The following is a 20,669-nucleotide window of genomic DNA, read 5'->3' on the forward strand; positions in this document are numbered from 1 at the left end:
CTAACTTTCTTACTCCTGATTATAGCCTTTTCTTTACACTCAGGAATTTCTTTTAACTTGTTTGTTTGTTTGTTTTGTTTTGTTTTGTTTTTGATGAGGCTGGTTTAATGGTGATGAACTCGTTTAACTTTGATCTGTCTGACAAAATCTTGAACTTCTTTTCTGAATTAGGACCTTGCTGGGTAGAATATGCTTGGTTGGAGGTTTTATCCTTTCAGCACTTTGAATATATCCTGCCACTTACTTGTGGTCTGAAAAATATCTACTGAAAAATCGGTTGATGAGGGGTTTGCCTTGTTTGTAACTGCTTTCTTTTCCTGCTTTTTAAAATTCTCTATCACTACTTTTTGCCACTTGAATTATTTTGTGTCTTGGTGGGCATCCTTGGGTTTATTTCGTTAGTGGCTCTGTGTGATTTCTAAATGTAGATACCTCTTTCCTTCCCCAGATTAGGGCAGTTTGCAGTGATTATTTCTTCAAATGTGTTTTCTTCTCCTTCTTGTGCTTCTAGGATTCGTATAATGAAAGTGTTACTATGCTTGATGATACAGCTGCGTTCTTTTACCCTGTTCTCATTTATTATTAATTAACTAACTCATTTATTTATTTTGCTTCTCAATTTGCTTTCTATTACTGTCTTTCAGCTTGATAATTCATTCTTCTGTCTCCACTTATCTGCTATTGATTCTTTCTAGTGTGTTTTTAATTTCAGTTATTGAGTTTGTTTTTCATCTGAATGTTTTTTTTAATGTTTATCTTTGTTAAAGGTCAGTGAGATCTTCCATTCTTTTCTCAAGTCATGTGAGTTTGTTACTTTGAGTTTATCAGACATATTGCTTATAATCATTTCATTCAGCTCTTCTCCTTTGATTTTTGTCCTTTTATTTGGAACATATTTCTCTGTGTCTTCATTTTTGTATAACTCTGTGTCTCTCTATATTAGCAAAGTCAGCTAGGTCTCCTTACCTTAAAAGTAGTAATGATACAAAGAGGGGGTCCAGCACAATATCCCTGTTTCACTAGCACTAGGTGCTTCAGGGGTTTCCTATGTAATTTATGTGTGTCTTGCTGTGATGGCTGAGGTATGTTTGCCTTTAGTTCAGTCATGGCCCACTTTGTGAGCTCAGTGAGCAGGGTCGGATCTCTGTGCTCTTAAGGAGTCAGTCTGGAGCCCAGTGTGCTTGTAACTGTGTGGTGTAAGTCAGACCAGATGCCTCCCTTCAGCCTGTTGACTGCAGCTGTAGTTAGACCCATCTGCAGGGCACTCTCCCTGGGTTATCCCTTGAAAGGTCTTCATTGGTAGGCAGGTCCTGTGGTCAAACTAGAAGATGCCTACCCCAGTCCATCTTCTGGGGTTGCCATTGAATTGGTGTATGTGTTTATCTTCCCCTTTCCCTAGGGCAGGAGTTATTTTAGAGTGCCACTGTTGCCTGTCAGGTCCACTTGCGAGGTGTGTCTCAGCCTGAGCTGCTTTGGAGGGATACCTGCCCAAGTGATAATTGCCATTGTGCAGATGCCACACCTTTTATAGTTGCTCCATAGTTGTGGAAATTCTGTACTTGTAAAATTTCTAGATGTTTTGCTCTTGCTTTTCCAGTTTTGGAAGTTTCTATTAAATTTTCAAGCTCAGTGATTTTTGTCTCAGCCATGTTAAGTCTACTAATTAATCCATCAAAGGGATTCTTCATTTCTGTTTTAGTGTTTTTTATTGTTATCCTTTCTTTTTGATTATTTCTTACAATATCCATCTCTGCTATGTTGTTCATCTGTTCTTACATGTTGTATAATTGCTCCACTGAAATACTTAGCATATTAATCATTAAAAAAATCCTGATTTTGTAATTCTAACATTCTTCCTGTTAGAAGGTAGAGGGACAGTAAAGTATCCCCAAAACTGAGAAGGCACTTTGATACCAGAAAAGGAAGCAGGCAACTCCATAGCGTTAAGACAGAGGTTTATACAGGATAACATATTGATGGGGGTGGGAATTGGGCTGCGGCTGATCTGGGTGCTACATCGTTGCAAACTTCTCCACCAAGTTGAGTAGTTGCTGCAGAGTGAGGGGGATGGTCATAGCGGTGGGGTCAAAGGGTTTAACATTTAACAGACTTTTTGGTGCCATCATGCACCACAGTGCGGGAGAAGGAGAAACTGTGTTATCTCTACTATTATCTAAACACCTTTAGGAAAGATCAAAAGAAGCCTTTTCCATTCTGGTCAGAGTGTGTGTTAATATCCAAGGGACCTGGAACACATAGCCTAGAGACTTGTCCATAGTAAGCTTGTAGAAATTCCTTAATTACAGTTTAGATTTCCCTACTCCAGTACTGGTTCCCAAAGGTATCTGTTCCTTGGTTTCTTCCCCAGTAAATGGTAATTCTCTGTAGCTACCAGTCTGTACCTTCTGTTTTTGTGTCAGTGGTTTGCTCTGTGACCTCACTTCTCTGATAGACCTATGAAGAAGGGTTAATTTTTAAGTTTTCCTAGCTTTTTATTTGTTATTAGGCTGGAAGGGCAACTTCTAAGCAATGAACATGCTGGACTGGAAACCATAGACTATACTTGCATTGAAAAGTGTCTTAAATAACTTCAGGTAATACTTAACTAAAGCAAATACATTTCTGGGACCTCTTGTAGCACTAGAGTTCAGTCCTCTCAGGTTAGAATGTTCTAAGAATGTTAAAATTTTGAAAGGCTAGTCACATTGCCTTACTCATATTAGGCCTTGAGCCTAGGCAGTTTGGGGAATTTCCTAGTATTATTTCACCATAGTAGTCTTTTTGATTGTGAATATCATGCTTTGGACCAATGAAGGAAAGCATATTCTAGAGCAAAATTTGGAGAAAAAGAAATGTAGCAAGATTGTCAAATTCCAGCTAATGGTGCCATTCATTTCTTATCAGGATCCTGATAAATTTTATAATAATATTCCATCATTAAATATCACTCAAAAAAACACAAATTGTAAATAAGGAAGCAAATCTTCACTATAGGACAACTCTGGACTACAGATGAAAGGCACTGTAGCATACTGGTGAATCTGAGTTCAGTTTTATAGCCCAGTTTATCTTAGGCTCAGAGCTCATGATAGTATTCATGATTTCACTAGCAAATTATTGGATCCCCAAATCTCATCTTTAATATCATATTGAACAATCTAAAAATTATTCATGAGGTGACCTTGGGAGGCAGACAGTTGATTTCTTTAGGCAGCACTGCCTCAAGTACATGCTGCATTTGGATTGCATGGGGGTTAGGTTACTTAAGATGCCTCATTTAATGTGCGTTTTTTCTCTCCACGTTTTTCCATCTTTCAGGGCCCAGTTCTACTACTAAGTTTTCCCTGAAGATTTCCCAAACAACTTTTGTACATATTGATTTCTCTCTTTTCTGAGCTGTTACTGAATAATTTATTACATTGTTGATATACTCTCTCATAGTCTATTTTTTTCAAATAAAAATGTGTTTACTGAATAAAATTCCACATTTATAGGAATAAAATTAAGACAGAATACAGATAATAGTAACTTATACGTATAATCAGAAATTAGTTTTGATTGTAAAGGGCTGATGGTCTCCCTGGAAAAGGAGGGACAGAATCAAAATAAGAAATTTAGATTTAAAGACTTAAAACATTTTCAAGAAAAGTAACATCACAATATAGGGATATGTTTAACTGCCAAGTGAATGGTCTAAACAAATAGTATCCATCCAGATGGGGGAATGGAGGGCAGAGAGCAGGTAAGACTTAGTAATAAGGGGTATCTTTACAAAGGTGGTAAAACCTGAGCTTGAAAGAGGGATAAGATAGAGAGAATGTAGGGAAGCTGTGCTAGTTAGGAAGTGTATGTTCCATATGTTCAAACTTGCTTTGGTTATGTCTGCTGAGGCTTAACCAAGACTGTAGGTGCTTGGTTTCTCTTCTAAAGACAATAGCAAGGTGTTCAATAATGCAGCTTTTGACATCTTAGGTGTGAACATTTATTTGTGTGTCCTCTTCTCCTCTAGTCCTCTCTTAGATCTGGCACTCTGTTAGGCACACAGTGTTCAAAGCAAAAGTTCCTCTAAAAATGACTATATGAATCATGATTGCATTTCTAAGTCCTTTTGTTGTTAAATTTTTAAAAGTTAATCTTAAAGTGTGATATAAATGAATTCACTGGTTCCCAGGAAACTTGTTCTCTAAATAGCATTTTCAGTTAATGACCAGGAGAGAGGTTTTTTAATTTTCTAATTTTATGTATGTATGTATGTATGTTTTCTATTGAATATAAAGAATGTACCTATATCGAATAAATCATCATGGCTCCATATGTGTTTGAAAGTTAAAAGATATGTTTTTTTCTTAACCACCTTCTCACTTCCCTGTCACAGTTCTTGAAATAACACAATTATTTTTCCTTTGCATCCTGAAATAATGCACCCTAGAACCTTTAGTTTCTTTTTCTGTCATACTCAGTTATCTTGTCTACTAAAGTACAGAAAATTACTTAAAGGCACAATAATTGTTTTTTTCTCAATTAGTAGTTGATCCATTACTCTTTCTCTTGCCCTCTCCTATCCTACCAGTAAATGGCAAAGGCAAGGTGATTTTTCTCTAAAAGTATCTTCTTTCAGATACATGAACCATTAATATACTTTCTTCTCTCATCACTTTCTTTAGGCCAAATCAAAAATCTCTAATCTGTGAAGGGCATCTGGGTGGCTCAGTCGGTTGAGTGACCGACTTCAGCTCAGGTCATGATCTCACATCTTGTGAGTTTGAGCCCTGCATCAGGCTCCGTGCTAGAGCCTGGAGCCCTCTTTGGATTCTATGTCTCTTTCTCTATGTGTCCGTCCGTCCCTCCCTCTCTCTCTCTCTCTCTCTCTCTCCCTCTCCCTCTCTCTCTCTCTCAAAAATAAATAAACATAAAAAAAATCTCTAATCTCTGATAATTAGAAAAAAAACTCAGGGACAGTTACATTATGATTGTCCATCCTGACCGGTGCTTAAATGATATCCCTGTATGATTTCCCCCTGAAGAGCCCAAGACATCTAGAGGTTTTTGTTACTGTTAATTTATCCTAGATACGTGGGGCAGGCAGAAGAAAAGAAGTAGGGCTTCACCATGTGGTTGATGTGCTAGCTTTTCCTAAAGTCCCCATGGTAAGAAAACAAAGGAGGGTGAAATGCAGGTTGGGCAGAGAAGCTAGCTTACGCTATGTGCTGAGTTTAGGTAGAAGAAAGAAATCTTTTTCTTTACATGCACCCTTGAAACTGGGCAGTGGTATCTCCTGTAGTTCTTATGACTTCCTTTTAATGGTTTTGAAGGGACCCACTGAGCCTGGAATTTCTCCTCGAACCTTCTGATTTATCAGTGACTCTCTTGCCATTTTATGAATGTGTGTATACACACACACACACACACACACACTGTCCAAAGCCATCTTCCATTCAAGCTAAAGACTATACAAAAGTATAGATTAGTGTAAAAACCTACATCACAGGAGTCAGAAGACTTTATTTTAATTTCAGATTTACCACTAACTTTAAATCTTGGCAGAGGCACCAACCTTTTCATTTATGAGTTGGAGTTAAAAAAAAATACTTGCCCTACTTTCTGGGAGTATTTTGAGGGTAAATTCAAGAATATGTGTATTTGAGTATTTAGAAATCTAAAAACCACATAATCAAGATGTTAATTATTACAGACACACAACTTAAAAGTAACTAGTTACATACTATCTTAAAGTCTGTAATCTTCCTGTTTGTCATCATGGAAAAAAGTCACTGCCTCAAGTACTGAGTGGAGGAAATAAATGATGGCTATTTGCAGAACTATAATTTTGTTACTCTACCTGTGAGTTTCATCCATTTAACCAAAACCCTTAAACTTTTCAAGGTGTACATTTTTGAAGGCCATATGGTACAGAGTAAAGTAACATCTCTTACCTGCTATTGAAAGGTTCACATGGTGACAAGGTGACATCTCTACAGAAAACCACAGCTCTGGGCAGGCATGCAGTGTTTCCCAAACCACATGCTATGTAGTACTGATAAGCTACAAAACAGATGGATGCTGCAGAGGAGGAATAATTTTACCTCTACTTCTTTAGAGTTTTTGGCTCGGCTGAGAAATTGACAAAAAAGACAAATTAACAGGAGTTAATAGGAGAAATAAGTATTTATTTACTGTGAGCTTTATATGCATGGGAGTCCTTATAAGAAATGAAGACCCAAAGAAATGGCAGAACCTAAATACTTCTATAGATTGAACAGAGAGGCATTTGTGGAAAAGTAACTAAAATATATGGGAAGGCTAAAGAAAGATAAGACTGACTTGAACAAGGTCTATTTGTACATAGTTTTCTCAATTTCAACTCCATGTCATTGATTATAAGAGTGTTGGTTCCTCTCTTCCTCAATTAAAAAGGACATTTATATGAAGGTTTTATCTCTTGTTTTCAGGAACAAGAAGGGGATGATCAGAGAGCCCTTCTTGTACCTGTGTTGTTAATTTCCTTTAGTACATAATAATCCTTGTGCCAAAGGGGTATATTTGGGGTTAGTGTGTTCTGCCACTCTTCATTGCTGTCATATTGTCTCTTAAAAGCAATATTTCGTTACCTGCTTTAAAAATGAATATAGGAAAAAAGCTTCTATTCCAAATTTGTGGCTGGAGCCCAAGTGTTTATCTCCCCTCTCTCATGAGACCCTGATAAAAAATGAGATTATATGAATAACTACATGAGAATAGGCCTAATAGGGACATTATCATAAAGGGAAAAGAGACTTTAATATATCTTTGGAAGATAAATACAAAATATTGAGTCTGTCACCAGAAAATGCTTTAAAGTCATAGTCCAGAATAGGTGAATTTACCTACCTTGCAGAATCCTCAAGTATTTTAAAATTCAGGGTGAATAGGTATCATTGAAAGTGGAGGGAAATGTATTAAAACCTAGTGTGAAGGTAGTAATTCAATATCTGTCTACAGAATAGCCACCTCTTGTCCTCCATTCTCATATTTTGCTTCCCTGCCCCTCCCATCATTGCAATTGGAAAACAAATAGCCTAGCCTTGTACACTAGTCAAAAACCTGTTAACCTATTACTCCCTGCACTTTGCCTGTCTGAAATGGCACATGTCATAGGCTTGCATTGCATTTGAAACTCTTGGAAGAAATGGACATGAAGAACTCCAAGAGGATTCAGAAAAATGCCATGGTACTATACTGTGGAAATAGAAACATTTCCAATATATTAGCTCTTCACAGTGTGGACCCACCCACCTTCAGCTCTGTCATTCACTACCTATGTGCCTGTGTGTCATTAAGCAAGTTGCCTCAGTCATCTGATTCTAAATCCCTAAACCATAAAAGGGGAGTAATTATGTCATCTCACAAACTATTTAATATACTCTCCATGGCTCTTCTCATTCATGGAGGCTGTAGGTTCGTGCAAAGTTCACAAAGCCTATGTACAAACATTAAAATAACAATGAAACTATTTGGAGCAAAGTTTTAGAATAATCTATTCCCCAAATGTACTTCTGTCCTTTGGTCTTTACTATGGAATTTAAAAATAACAAAAGAACGTTGATTTCAGAATAACTGACTTCATTTACAGACCAGCATTTTAAAGAATATAGGCTATTCTTCTAGGCAGTTTACATGTAATTACTAGTCCTCACATGATGATAATGTACTAGTAATTATTTTCCTCTTGGGCATAAAGTTTAGTCTCAAGTAAAAAGAGATTATTAAAGCTGCTACAATTATTTCAAGAAGGATACAGAGAGAATGGCCACGTCTCTGCTGGAATGGAGATGATAACTGGCCATGAACCCATATTCTGAGTGAGCATGTTCTGTGTGCCGACAGTTTCCTATGTATGCCCCTGAACCCATTGCACACAGCCAGGGCAAGACCAGTGAAAGCCTTTGTTCTTTCTTACCATTATGCTTACATCCCAAACTGCTTTTCTTGGGTTAGGGATGCTGGACTTCATTTCATGCCCCAGAGGCAGGTGTAAGAAAATCATGCCAAAGAAACTTGTTACTCCTTAAAATGTAGAAAGGAGGACATTTAAGGCAGACAACCCTAGATACTTACATGGCCAAAGTAGCTTGTAGGTCCTTCCTTCTTAACCACAGAGTAAGCCAGAAAACTCCCCTAAGTAAGACAGAGACCCCCACTTCAAATGTAGGTGGCGATGTTTTGTCTAACATTCTTTGTCTTTTTGTTTATTTGTTGTGAGAGAGTGTGCACATGCATGAGCAGGGGAGGCACAGACAGAGAGAGGGATACAGAGAATCCCAAGCAGGCTCTGTGCTGTCAGTGCATAGCCCCTTGTGGGGCTCAATCTCATGAACTATGATGACCTGAGCTGAAATTAAGACACTTAATTGACTGAGCCACCCAGGTGCCCCTCTAATGGTGTTCTGGAACCTGGCCTTTACTACTCGTAATTTTCAGTACCTCCCACCCCCCACTTCTTATTTTGGATTGCAGAGGATAGAATAGGAAGCAGAGACCAACATGAACATGTTTACTCTGAATAAGACAAGATTTGGAACCAGGTACTTTCATTGTGAAACTTCTCCATTCATTATTGGCATCATCTACTTTACAATGGACCCAGTACAGAAGTTTAGGTTAGTGAGATGCAGTTGTATGAGGAAACTGTGGTCTTACCACTCATCCCTTCCATCTCTCAAGACTTTAATGTTCTTAATCCTTTGAATAGCCCCTCGTCAAATTCCTATCACTTTAAGGCTACTTTGAAAAATTAGAATTTTTAAAGAAATTTAATTATTGAGGTATAATAGACCTAACACCATGTTAATTTCAGGTGTACAATTTAGTGATTAGGTATTTTTATATATTGGAAAATGATCACTGTAAGTCCAATTAACATCTGCTAAATTGCACTATTAAAAATTACTTCTTTCTTAATAGTCCATAAAATAAAAAGGATTAATCTGTGACAAATTTTTGCCTAAATGAAATATTCTAAGTCAGAAAATGGCCATTTTTGCATGTTTTTCCCCCCAAGGGAAAAAAACTCTGCCTTTATCTTTAACATCAAATATTCCTCATGATTAACTATTCAGTATTGTGTCTACTTCAGTCTGTTCTAAACCTGCATGGTCAGCAGCTTCTACATAAACTGGGTCAGTCATACTCACCTCCAATTAGGGTTTTTATATCCATTTCTTTTAATTTCAGATAATAATTTCAGATAGCAGAGGAGATGGTTTCTTGACTACTGGAAAGCATAGAAGACATTTTGCCGCTCAAACTTATCATTTTCTGGTGTTAGAGAAAGGTGATCATCTGGCTTAAAAGGATCATGGTCAGGGAGCTTATTTGTAAACGTTGTTGAGCATCTTGATGATATATTGGGTTTGTTTTTAATTTTAGAGCAATATTTTGTCAGATTAATTAGGTACAGTTGTATATAACTTTGATTATTAAGCCAGTTAAAAATTTCAAGCCAATTGCCTTTGTTTTTTGGATGCATAGTGATAGTAAAGACCTCTCCCTGGTGGGAATGATGTAAATATAAAATTAGAATGGAATGCATAGGTGTCCTTGATGTTTAACTTACCTGTGAAATAAAAAATCAGCAAACATTAGTTATCTATTGTATCTTTTATATTATCTAGGAATTCTGTATTCAGCCGCATTGCAATTTGTCTCTGCATATGTGTGCAGGATGTCCACTGAAACCTCACTAGTTTAGATTCTCCGACATTAATTTTGAAGTGAAATCTAAGCTAAATGACATAATAGAGATTATAAAGAAAATATTTCAGTTAGAATATTTATAGTACTGTAAAAAAACTGTATAATCAAGAAGGGCTGGTAGAATGAGTCTTTTATTTAACAACCATGATGTGTTTATTAAAAATCAAGCACTGGGGTTGGCACTATGAATATAACAGAAAGAAGACATTCTGCCCTTAGGAAAAAACTAAAATTTACTTACAGCTAATTAATATGACTGGTGAACACAAAGTTTTTAGTTGATGACAGTCATTTTGTACAATGTTCCTTTTTAACACACTAGCAATAACAAACCACTTCTAGAGTGAAACTGTGAGTGAACCGACAATCTTCTTTTAATCTGAGTGGATGAATTTTGTGTTCATAGGAGCTACCAAATGTGGCATGGAATAGGGTCTGTAATAGCTTGTATAGATTGAGAAGCTAATATGCAAAAGGGTTCAAGGACTGACTCATGAGTTACTGCTGTGTAAATAAAGTTGATTTGACCTCAATTAGAATGACTTCATAAGTAGCCATTAATATGGTGGCTTTAAACTTTATGATAGACAGTGACCCACACACAAAACATAATTTTACATTGCAACCAGCTACACACATGTGCACTTTATTGAAAGAAAATATTCATAAATAAAACATGTAGCATGTATATGTGATCTAATATTTTCTATACCATTCTTCTGTAACATATTTCATTTTTTAAAGCAAGGCTGGTTGTAATACTGAGAATATTTTATAAACCATGAATGGGCATTACCTTGATAAAATTAATTTGATTTAATGTTAGGTAAAACCTAAATGTTGGAGTACATAGAAATGTACTGATTACGGCATTTTATCTTTGTATATATTTTACTACAATTTTATTAAACAAATTACCACTTCTTAGGAATATGTGTAATGTTTTTACAAGTGATTGTAAATAATTCTAACTTTTTCCTCTAAGTTGCTTGAGACCTAAAAAAAATTGTTCTTATTTTGAGTTCACTGAGCACCTATTTGAGTGTTTTTTATTAACTATTAGAAATTATTTTCATGGTACGTTCTTTTCACTTGATTCAGTTAATTTCTTAGAATCAAGCACATTGCTTGATGTTAACAGGAATGGTGAATACAGAAATGCATGGATGGATGAATGAATGAATTCTGAGTTCTGTTTTGCCGTATTTTTTTGTTGGATAAATTTGCCTTTGAAGGAAATAGGACTGGGTGAAATGGAGATGAGCCTTGGAGGTAGGAAGGAAATCTTGAGCAAGATCTAGAGACCAGAAGGAGCATTTACCATATATACACATAGCAATGAGGTGGGTCCCAAGACTGAAATCAGAGTAAAAGTGAGAGAAGGAGTAGAACAAAATGAGGGAGAACAATAAGGTAATGTTGAGGACAATAAACAGCACAAGGGAAAAGAGAGAAAATTAAACCTACTTGTGCTGCCTACTCCTGAAATCCTTGATTCTGAGCTAGCCATACTTAATGCTGCCTAGAGGCATTTTGTGGCTATGGGATGAAGTGTCTCCATCTTTACAATGGGTTATTAAGACATCATCAGGGCTCCCACAGTAAGGTCTGCTGATATGGAAAGGATTAGAAGAAAATGGGTTTTGTGGCTTTAGGATCAGTACTTAGAAAGGCATCCTTTAATGATCTTAACAAAAAATAGGTCAACCCTAAATAAAGTTGGCATTTTATTTTTTCATAGCTCTTAATCAAAACTTCTAATTACTTTGTTTCATTATTTTTCCTATCATTTCATTCATTAGTAAGCTCCATTAGGTCAAAACTTTTTTTATATTCACTGTAATATCTTCAGGAATAAATACAATGTTTTACACATGGTCATTGTGCAAATGTGAAGAAATAGATGAATGGAAAGGAGACACTGCAGAGCTAGAAGGCTAAGCATATATAATATTGACTGAAAGCCTTTTCTTTTGAGTTGAGTTGGAAAGCAGATACTGCCATACTGAGCAAACACAACAGAAATATTCATAAGTGAGTAAAGCAAACCAAAACACAAATAGTCTATTGTAGCATTCGTTGAATGGCTTTAAGGGGCTTCCAGCAAATCCATTAGGAACTCTGTTTATTGAGCATTAGAACTCAGACATAAAGAAAAGGGAAAAATTGCTTCAGGATGAGTTGCTTCTTATTATACCTGGAAAATTAATTTTTCCAATTAAAAATTGTACAATAACTTTAAAATATTTTATAAACTCAGGGTGTCTGGGTGGCTCAGTAGGTTAAGCGTCTGACTTTGGCTCAGGTCATGATCTCAGGGTTCGTGGGTTCCAGCCCCACCTGGGCTCTGTGCTGACAGCTCAGAGCCTGGAGCCTGCTTCGGGTTCTGTCTGCCTCTCTCTCTGCCCCTCCCCCACTTGTACTCTGTCTCTTCAAAAATAAATAAACATAAAAAAATTTTAAATATTTTATAAAATCAACATGTGCTCTACATGTATATGGTTTATATCCCAATTTTCTACTTCCATTAAGAGCTTTCCATTAATGTATGTAAGTCTCTATTCAATGAGCATTACTTTATGAGGTGATCTTCTTGTCATTTAATAAGGTAATTAATGTTAGAAAATTGCAGAAGAGAGGTTAAAAAAAATTCTTTATGGTTAAATATATTGGATTTGAATCCCAGCTGTGTGATTTCACAGAAGTTTTAACCTCTCTGAATTTTTGTCTCCTCTTCAGATAAATGGAAGTAATAAAGCAATTGGGTAGCATTCTTATGAAAAAGAACAAATAACCTATATAAAATCCTGGGCATGAACTATAAAACCAGTCAGGGGGAACAGGCATAAAGATCTTTAATTTTAATTCAGTTGGTTTTCAATTAGTAAAGGTGGGGACAGGAGACAGGGAATTAGGTGTTTTTGAGCACTTGTAATTATAGGCATGTTGTTGGGGTTATTTCATTTAATTCTTAATGTATTGTCTTTGCCTCATTCTCTTATCATTTCTGGGAAATCTCTCAGACTTGGTTTTCTTATTCTATCTCTTCTACCTCAACATCCATTATTTAACCTTTCTTTTATTTTTTTTTATTATTCTTTTTTTAATTTTTTTTTAACGTTTATTTTTGAGACAGAGAGAGACAGAGCATGAATGGGGGAGGGTCAGAGAGAGGGAGACACAGAATCTGAAACAGGCTCCAGGCTCTGAGCTGTCAGCACAGAGCCCGACGCGGGGCTCGAACTCACGGACCGCGAGATCATGACCTGAGCCGAAGTCGGACGCTCAACCGACTGAGCCACCCAGGCGCCCCTTTAACCTTTCTTTTAAATATTCTAAAATTTCTTCATCTTCTGTGCTTTATTCTGCTAGTTTGTTATTATTTTTTTTTAATCTAGCTCTGGTTCATAAACTCACTCTTCATCTGTTATTAATCTACTAATTTCCTCCAATTAGTTTTAAACTTCAATTACTCTTTTATATATTTCTATAGACTACCTTTAATTTTCAGATTTGCCTCCTTGAGACCCATCTTTTAGGAAAATCATTTAAATTACACTTACTGTACAACTTTTTAGAAGCAGTCAGCTGCTTCTGTTTATTCTTTGTAATTCTCAGTTCCAAGCTGTTTTCATCCAGGCTCTTTCTTGAAGAAATCTCAGTTGGCTTGGAGCTTGAGAATGGCCTCCCATGCACATTTCTGTTAATTTTTGCCATGTGTTTGAGGGATATTATTACATTAATTTCTTGCCTTTGCATCTCTGACACCAAGAGGTGGGTATAATGGGAAATTTTACATTTTCTTAAGGTATGAACCTTTTTTTTTTCTCTTTTGGAAAGTTCTGTTTTGTTGTCTAGATTCCAGGAAACCACAAATACCTTTTATCCTTCTCATGATAGGTGGAACTTTGTACCATGAAAAGTGCTGCCTTAAAAGAATTAACAAGCCCCCAAACTCATCTCTTGTCCTTAAATTAACACTCAAATGCTGGCCCTAACCATGTCCCATTATAACAAACAGGCCCTCCCCTGTCCTCCAAATACTTAAATGAGATGTGGAGGCCTTCTAATGATTGAACCAATATTTTTGGATTACCTATTCTCTGCAGACACTGTGAATTCTCCTGTTACTTTCTTCTGTACTAAAACATGCCCACCCCTCACCTCCAGTCCAGGGAAAATGATAGCATGAAGGTTTTTAGATGCCTACAATTTCTAATAATTTTGATATTAACTCAATTTTAGTAATCCTTTTATCTCCATTCTTAAATTGTGCTAATGTCAAGAGCCATATCATGAATGAATTGAAACGACTCCATTTGTAATCATTCTTAATGACTTTTATTACTTAGGAAGTGGTGATAATTTTGGAGTAAAATGTGAGCCCCAAAAAGAATAGTTGAGCAGTATTTAAGTCTCCAAATTGTCTTTTTTATTCTTTTTTTGCTTTGGCTCATTTTCTCCAGCTCTCACTTCAGTACTTGAAATAGGGATTATAAAATGTTAACCCCCAAATGATTACTTAAAATTAAAGGGACAGTTTTTGATATTGTCATGTACCTATATTTCAACCGAACTTTTAATATAAGTACACTTACCAGATATTAGGGCAATTTTGATACACATAGTCTTAAAAGACTAAAAGCCATTTTCCAGAAAATAAAAGCATTTGGAGATAAATGATACCTCAACAAACTAGAAATCTCAGATTTTACCTATGTTACTATTAATTTCTGAAAAAGAAAAAATTGGGATCCTTTGTATGATTTGCATATATTTATTTATAAGTTGCAAAGATGGATTCTTAATTCCTTTAAAGCAAAGTCTTCTACCATGATTCAAGTCATCAAGCAATTTAGACACATGGCTGTATTTCCCTAAATCTTACCCAATGCTGAGGAATTCAGTACAGCATATACGGTTTTTTTTGTTTTTTGTTTTTTGTTTTTTGTTGTTTGTTTTTTTTTTTGCATGCTGATAACCATAATCAAAATAGTAACTCTACCTTAAAAGAACATTTAACTAAAAGGAAAGTGCATTTTATAAACTTAAGCAGAAATTAACAGGAGTTTGAACGTATCTATTACAGATTGAGTCTACCAAAAAAGAGAACTCTGGTCTACAGATGGTGAATGAGGAAAATAAAAACCAAGAATTATTTTTATTCAGGCCAAAATTCATACAAAAAATTTTTTCCAAAGCTTTGATATCAAAATTAATGTCTGTCCATTGAAATAATGAAATAATTGTTCTATGCACAATTGCAATGCTGTTACAAATAGATCTAATAGTAAGATGCTGTCAGAGCTGATGTGAATGTAATTGGTATAGTCATTTGGGAGAACTCTTGGCAGTACTCAGTGAAACTAAGTATGTATATTCCCTAGAACCCTGCAATTCTACTCCCGGGTATTTGTGTTTCAGAGAAACTCTTACATAGGTGCACAGGAAACATACAACATTTATCACCAAGGTTGAAGCCCACCTAGAACTTATTCCAGGGAAAAGGATAGGTAAAATGGTGGATACCTAAGATGGAGTACTATATACAAATAAGAAAAAAATTAACTGGATCTACTTATAGCCACATGGATAGGTCCACAAAAGATAATGTTGCATGCAAGACAGAAAGAAACAGGATGAGGTACATTGTAAATAAGTATAAAATGTAAACCAAACAGGAATCAATGCCCTATCTTATTTATACACATGTGTGCAAATGAGCATATTGAATTTACAGATAAACTGAAGGGTCAAAAGCTCATGTTGAGATAGAAACAGAATTGGGAATTGGAGAAGAGAAAATAATGTAAAGAAATAGAAAGGCTAATAAGCTAACCAGGTGCCTTAAATAGACTGAAAGTAATAGCCTGTAATGAATGGAGACAAATAAGATGATGCTATGCAATAAATAGCAGGTTAAGGTATAGAGAAGAGTGGGAGACATTTCATATATGCAATTCATCAAAAATAAAGGATTCTGTTTTCATTCCTAGGATAATCCAGTAAATGTGAAATAAGTTTTAAAAATAATTTATGTACTTAAAAACATATGTAATACATTTTTCTATGTTGTAAATTTTATGCTAAGCACTTTACTTCTATATTCACAGAAGTGGTGAGGAGGGAAACCTATCTGCACCACTCTTTTTAAGGGACAGCAAGAGACCAAAACCATTAAAAAGACAAATATTTTACTCCCCAAACAAAAGGAATAACAAAATTTCCTGAACTTTGAGAAGGATTATTTTTTTACTATAAAAATAACTAATAAAAATCTATGTACTTAATGGTATATCCTCAGTGAAAGCTTGTAGTTACACTGCTCCATGGTAAGCATCCTGTCTCTGGAGAACATCAGGATAAAAATGATTGGAGATGCTTTAAGCACATGAGTGGTTCTCCAGAATGAACTGAAAGTCAGTTGTTCAGAATCTTTAATTCATATCCTGGTTCTGAGTTCTTTAGCTCATGATGATTTTTGGTTAAAAAAAAAATATATATATATATATATATATATATATATTTTTTTTCATCCCCTTCCCACCTGGTATCAGGAACTTTTAATTGATGAGAATACTTAATTTAAATATCTAGCCTTTGAAACAAAAGCCAGAAAAATGCTAGAGTAGGGCTTTAATATAAAGTTTCAAAGTCAGAAAATATCAATCATTGTCCTCATCAAAAAGGAAAAAGTAAGTTAAAGGCAAAGGTAGAGAGAATATGAATTAAAAACTTGTCACATGCTTCAGAAATTTCAAGTGATTTTCAGTTTAATTTTGAGGCCAAATTACTTGAGGGAGTGTCCTTAGAAATCGTCACCATCTTAGAGACTTATGGTGAGTGAATCTGTTTTCCCTTGTTTTCTCTATTACTTCTTTGGTCAAACTGGAACTAGAAACTGTGTACTGTTTTTTTTTCTTAAGTTGGGAATTTGGAAAGCATACAATGTCCTCTATAGTCATTTCATTTAGAACCCTTATACTTAGGATGTATATTAATTTTAAAATTTAATGAGCTGAGATCATATTGGTCACAGGAAAATAGTTCTATCAAAAGTGCATTAAAGGAGAGAACTCTTTGAAACCATCCCTCCCTATGCTGCTTCATTCCTGGCAAGACCACTGCTCTGTCCTGGGCAACTCTATCTAGTCCTGGTCTTAACACATCAAAGTGCCTAAAATCTCCTACCTATTAAATAGTATATAACTAAATCGATTATCCTCCTCCCTCCAAGAGAAAATCCAGGCTAAAGCCATCATGCCCTTCAGTCCTTTCTACCATGCTGGAACTTGAAAAACATAAGATTCAAGATCCTTCCTCATTTTCTGGATTTAGAACTCGATATAGCTTTGTATAGCCCTGGCTCTGACATGACCACACATCCAAGTTTGACACTAAAAATTATTCACAGTTCAGGATCTATTGTGAATAAAAACCCTTGATATCCTCAATTTTTTGTGTGGAGCTTCAATTCACCTTCTTAAAATTGGGCTCTTCTTTGAAGACTTTGCTTGACCTTGTCATGTTCTCAAAGGGTGGTGACATTTTCTCTCTTATCCCATGTGCCAGCGGTCACAGAGGCTGAGTAGATACTCTTTTTGCACTTCACTGCTCCTTTCAGATCATTTTCCTTCTTAGTTTTCTTATATGCCAGCTCCACTGGGGTGCATACCATCAGATAATACTTAAACTAGCCTTCCTTGCTGTAGTCACCTGTCCTTTTGGGAACTGTTTCTACTCCCTCAAGATTTTAGTACCTCTTAAACCTCCTCCTCCATCCTACCTCTTTTAATAACTCATTCAAGTATCCACACAATGATCCTTCCCCTCTCCTGGGTCTTCTCACCTCCAATTATTTTGTCTTCTATCCCATATTAGCTGCCAATTTCTATGATCAGACCAAAGATATCATCACTAACAAGAGCTATGTTCTTTTTACAATCTCAGTTTCAAGCATTACATGGTCAGGACACCTCTTTTACATCTCTTCATTTTGTTGTTCCACTGGGACCACCAATCCATTGACACTAACACATTAGCTCTTTGTATGGCTGATGTCCTCACATTTTTTCTTGCCTTTCTTGTTTCAATAGACTTCTCAGTCATCACTCTCAGCTTGTCTTCCCCTCTCTGTTTTCAGTCCTACCAACTTGACAAGATCTCAGCTGATGACTAAACTTCCCACCTACTTAGTACTGATAATATGGATGGAGAAAAACAGCCAATTTGAACTCACTTTGAATTCATGACTACAACCTTAAGTGGATTATCAGGGTTATTGGGAAATCTATTTCCCAAATTAATTGGTCCTCTTTCTAAGACAACTGTTTATGTTCTTGCTCATCAAATTCTTAACATCCCCCTCTCCATTTTGAGCTGATTTCCTTGCTTCATACTTAACTAGTGAAAGACACACAGTAAGAAGGGAATGCTTACATGGGTCTAGCATTAAAACTATCTACTTCCATCTGCACCTGTAAAACTTGACTTATTCCAATTAGAATGGCTGACTCTCCTTGTTCATATTTAAGGTCCATCTCTCCATTTCTAAAGTGAAGGTCACTTTCTCTGACACACTAAAGAACATTCCTTCTGTAATGTTCCTTTTCCCCCTGAGGAATTGATCTTTCCCATCATATTTGATCATTCTCATCAGTATATAAACATGTTTAATTGTCTCTCATTAAAAAAAATATTTTGGCCCAATGTCTTTATGCAGATACTATCCCATTTTTCTGTTGCACTTCAGAGAAAATGTCCTCAACTTTACCCATCTCTATTTTATTTCTCTTGAACCTACTCTAATGAGGATGTGTTTCAAAGAATTTACTAAATTGTTTCCTGATATTATGACCAATAAACTTCATATTGCCAATTCTATTGACTTATTTTTTTCATTTTATTTTTTAATTCCAGTGTAGATAAGATACAGTGTCATTTATTTCAGGTGTACATTGCAGTGATTCAACAACTCTGTAGATTCTTGAGTGCTCATCATAAGTGCACTTTTGGGGCTTTTTATATATAGTGTCATGTCATCTGGTTCAAGTTTTATTTCTTCCTTACTGATTTGGATTCCTTTCACTTTATTTTACTTTTGTTGTTGTTGGTGGTGGTGGTGGTATCTGATTGCTATGGCTAGGATGTCCAGTAATATGTTGAATAAAAGTAGCGAGAGCCAGGGCACCTGGGTGGCTCAGTCGGTTGAGCATCTAACTTCAGCTCAGGTCATGATCTCATGGTTCCTGAGTTCCAGCCCTGCATCACGTTCTGTGCTGACAGCTTGGGGCCTGAAGCCTGCTTCAGATTCTGTGTCTCCCTCTCTCCCTCTGCCCTGCCCCTGCATATACTCTGTCTCTCTCTGTCTCACAGAAATGAATAAACATTAAAAAAAATTTTTTAAATATAGTGAGAGTGGACATCCTTGTCTTACTCCTGATGTTAGAGGAAAAACTCTGTTTTTCCCCATTAAGGATAACGTTAGGTGTGTGTTTTTCATATATGGCATTTACTGTGTAATTATGTTGAGGTCTGTTCCCTCTAAAACTACTTCATTGAGGGTTTTTTAAATCATGAATGAATGTTGTACTTTGTCAGATGATTGTTGTGCACCTATTGAAAAAATCATGTTTCTTATCCTTTCTCTTATTGTTGTGATGTATAACCTTGTTTGATTTGTGAATATTGAGCCACCCTTGTATCCCACTTGACTGTGGTGAGTGATGATTTTTCATGTCTTGTTAGATTCAGTTTGCTGATATTTTGTGAAGGATTTTTTGCATCTGTGTTCTTCAGAGATGTTGATTTGTGGTTCACTTTTTTTGTAGTGTTATCTGGTTTTGGTGTCATTGTAAAGCTGACCTTATGGAATGAATTTGGAAGATGTCCTTCTTTTATTTTTTGGACTAGTTTGAGAAGAATAAGTATTAACTCTTACTTACAGGTTTGTAGAATTTGCCTATGAACCTGCCTAGTCTTGGATTTTTGTTTGTTGGCAGTTTTTGAATTACTGATTCAATTTCATTGCTGGTAGTTAATGTGTTCAAATTTTCTATTTCTGCCTGATTCAGTTTTGTTATTTGTTTGGTGTATATTTCTAGGAATCCAATTGCAGGTTATCCAATTTGTTGGCATCAAATTTTTCATAATATTCTCTTAGAATCCTTTGTATTTCTGTGTTGTCAGTTATTTTTCTTTCATTTCTGATTTTGTTTAAGTCCCCACCCCCACCTTTCTGGATATGTCTGGCCAAAGGTTTATCAATTCTGATCTATTCAAAGAATCAGCTCTTGGTTTCATTGATCTATTTTATTTTTATTTTAGTTGCTATTTCATTTATTTCTGCTCTAATCTTCATTATTTCCTTCCTTTTGGTGGTATTGGGTTTTGTTTGTTCTTTTTCTACCTCCTTTAGGTATAAGGTTCAGTTGTTTATTTGAGATTTTTCTTGAAATAGGCCTGTACTGCTATGAACTTCCATGCATTTGCTGCATCCCAAAGATCTTGGACCATTGTGTTTTCATTTTCATTTGTCTTTGTGTTTTGTTTTTCAACTTCCTCTTTGATTTCTTGGTTGACCCATTCATTGTTGAGTAGCATGTCATTTAACCTGTTTATGCTTTTTCCAGGTTTTTCTCCTGTGGTAGATTTCTACTTTCACAGCATTGTGTTTAGAAAAGACATATGGTATGACTTTGACCTTTTTGAATTTGTTGATAATTGTTTTGTGGTCTAATATCTGATCAATTCTGGAAAATATTCCATGTGAACTTAAAAAAAAAAGTATATTCTGTTTTAGGATTGAATGTTCTGAGTATAGCTGTTAGATCCATCTAGTCCAATGTGTCCTTCAAAGCCACGGTTGACTTGTTGATTTTCTGTTTGAGTGCTCTATCCATCAATATAAGTGGGGTGTTAAAGTCCTCTACTATTAT

This window comes from Herpailurus yagouaroundi, unplaced genomic scaffold, assembly GCF_014898765.1.
Source record: "Herpailurus yagouaroundi ecotype Mexico unplaced genomic scaffold, PumYag 210, whole genome shotgun sequence".
Classification (NCBI taxonomy): Eukaryota; Metazoa; Chordata; class Mammalia; order Carnivora; family Felidae; genus Herpailurus; species Herpailurus yagouaroundi.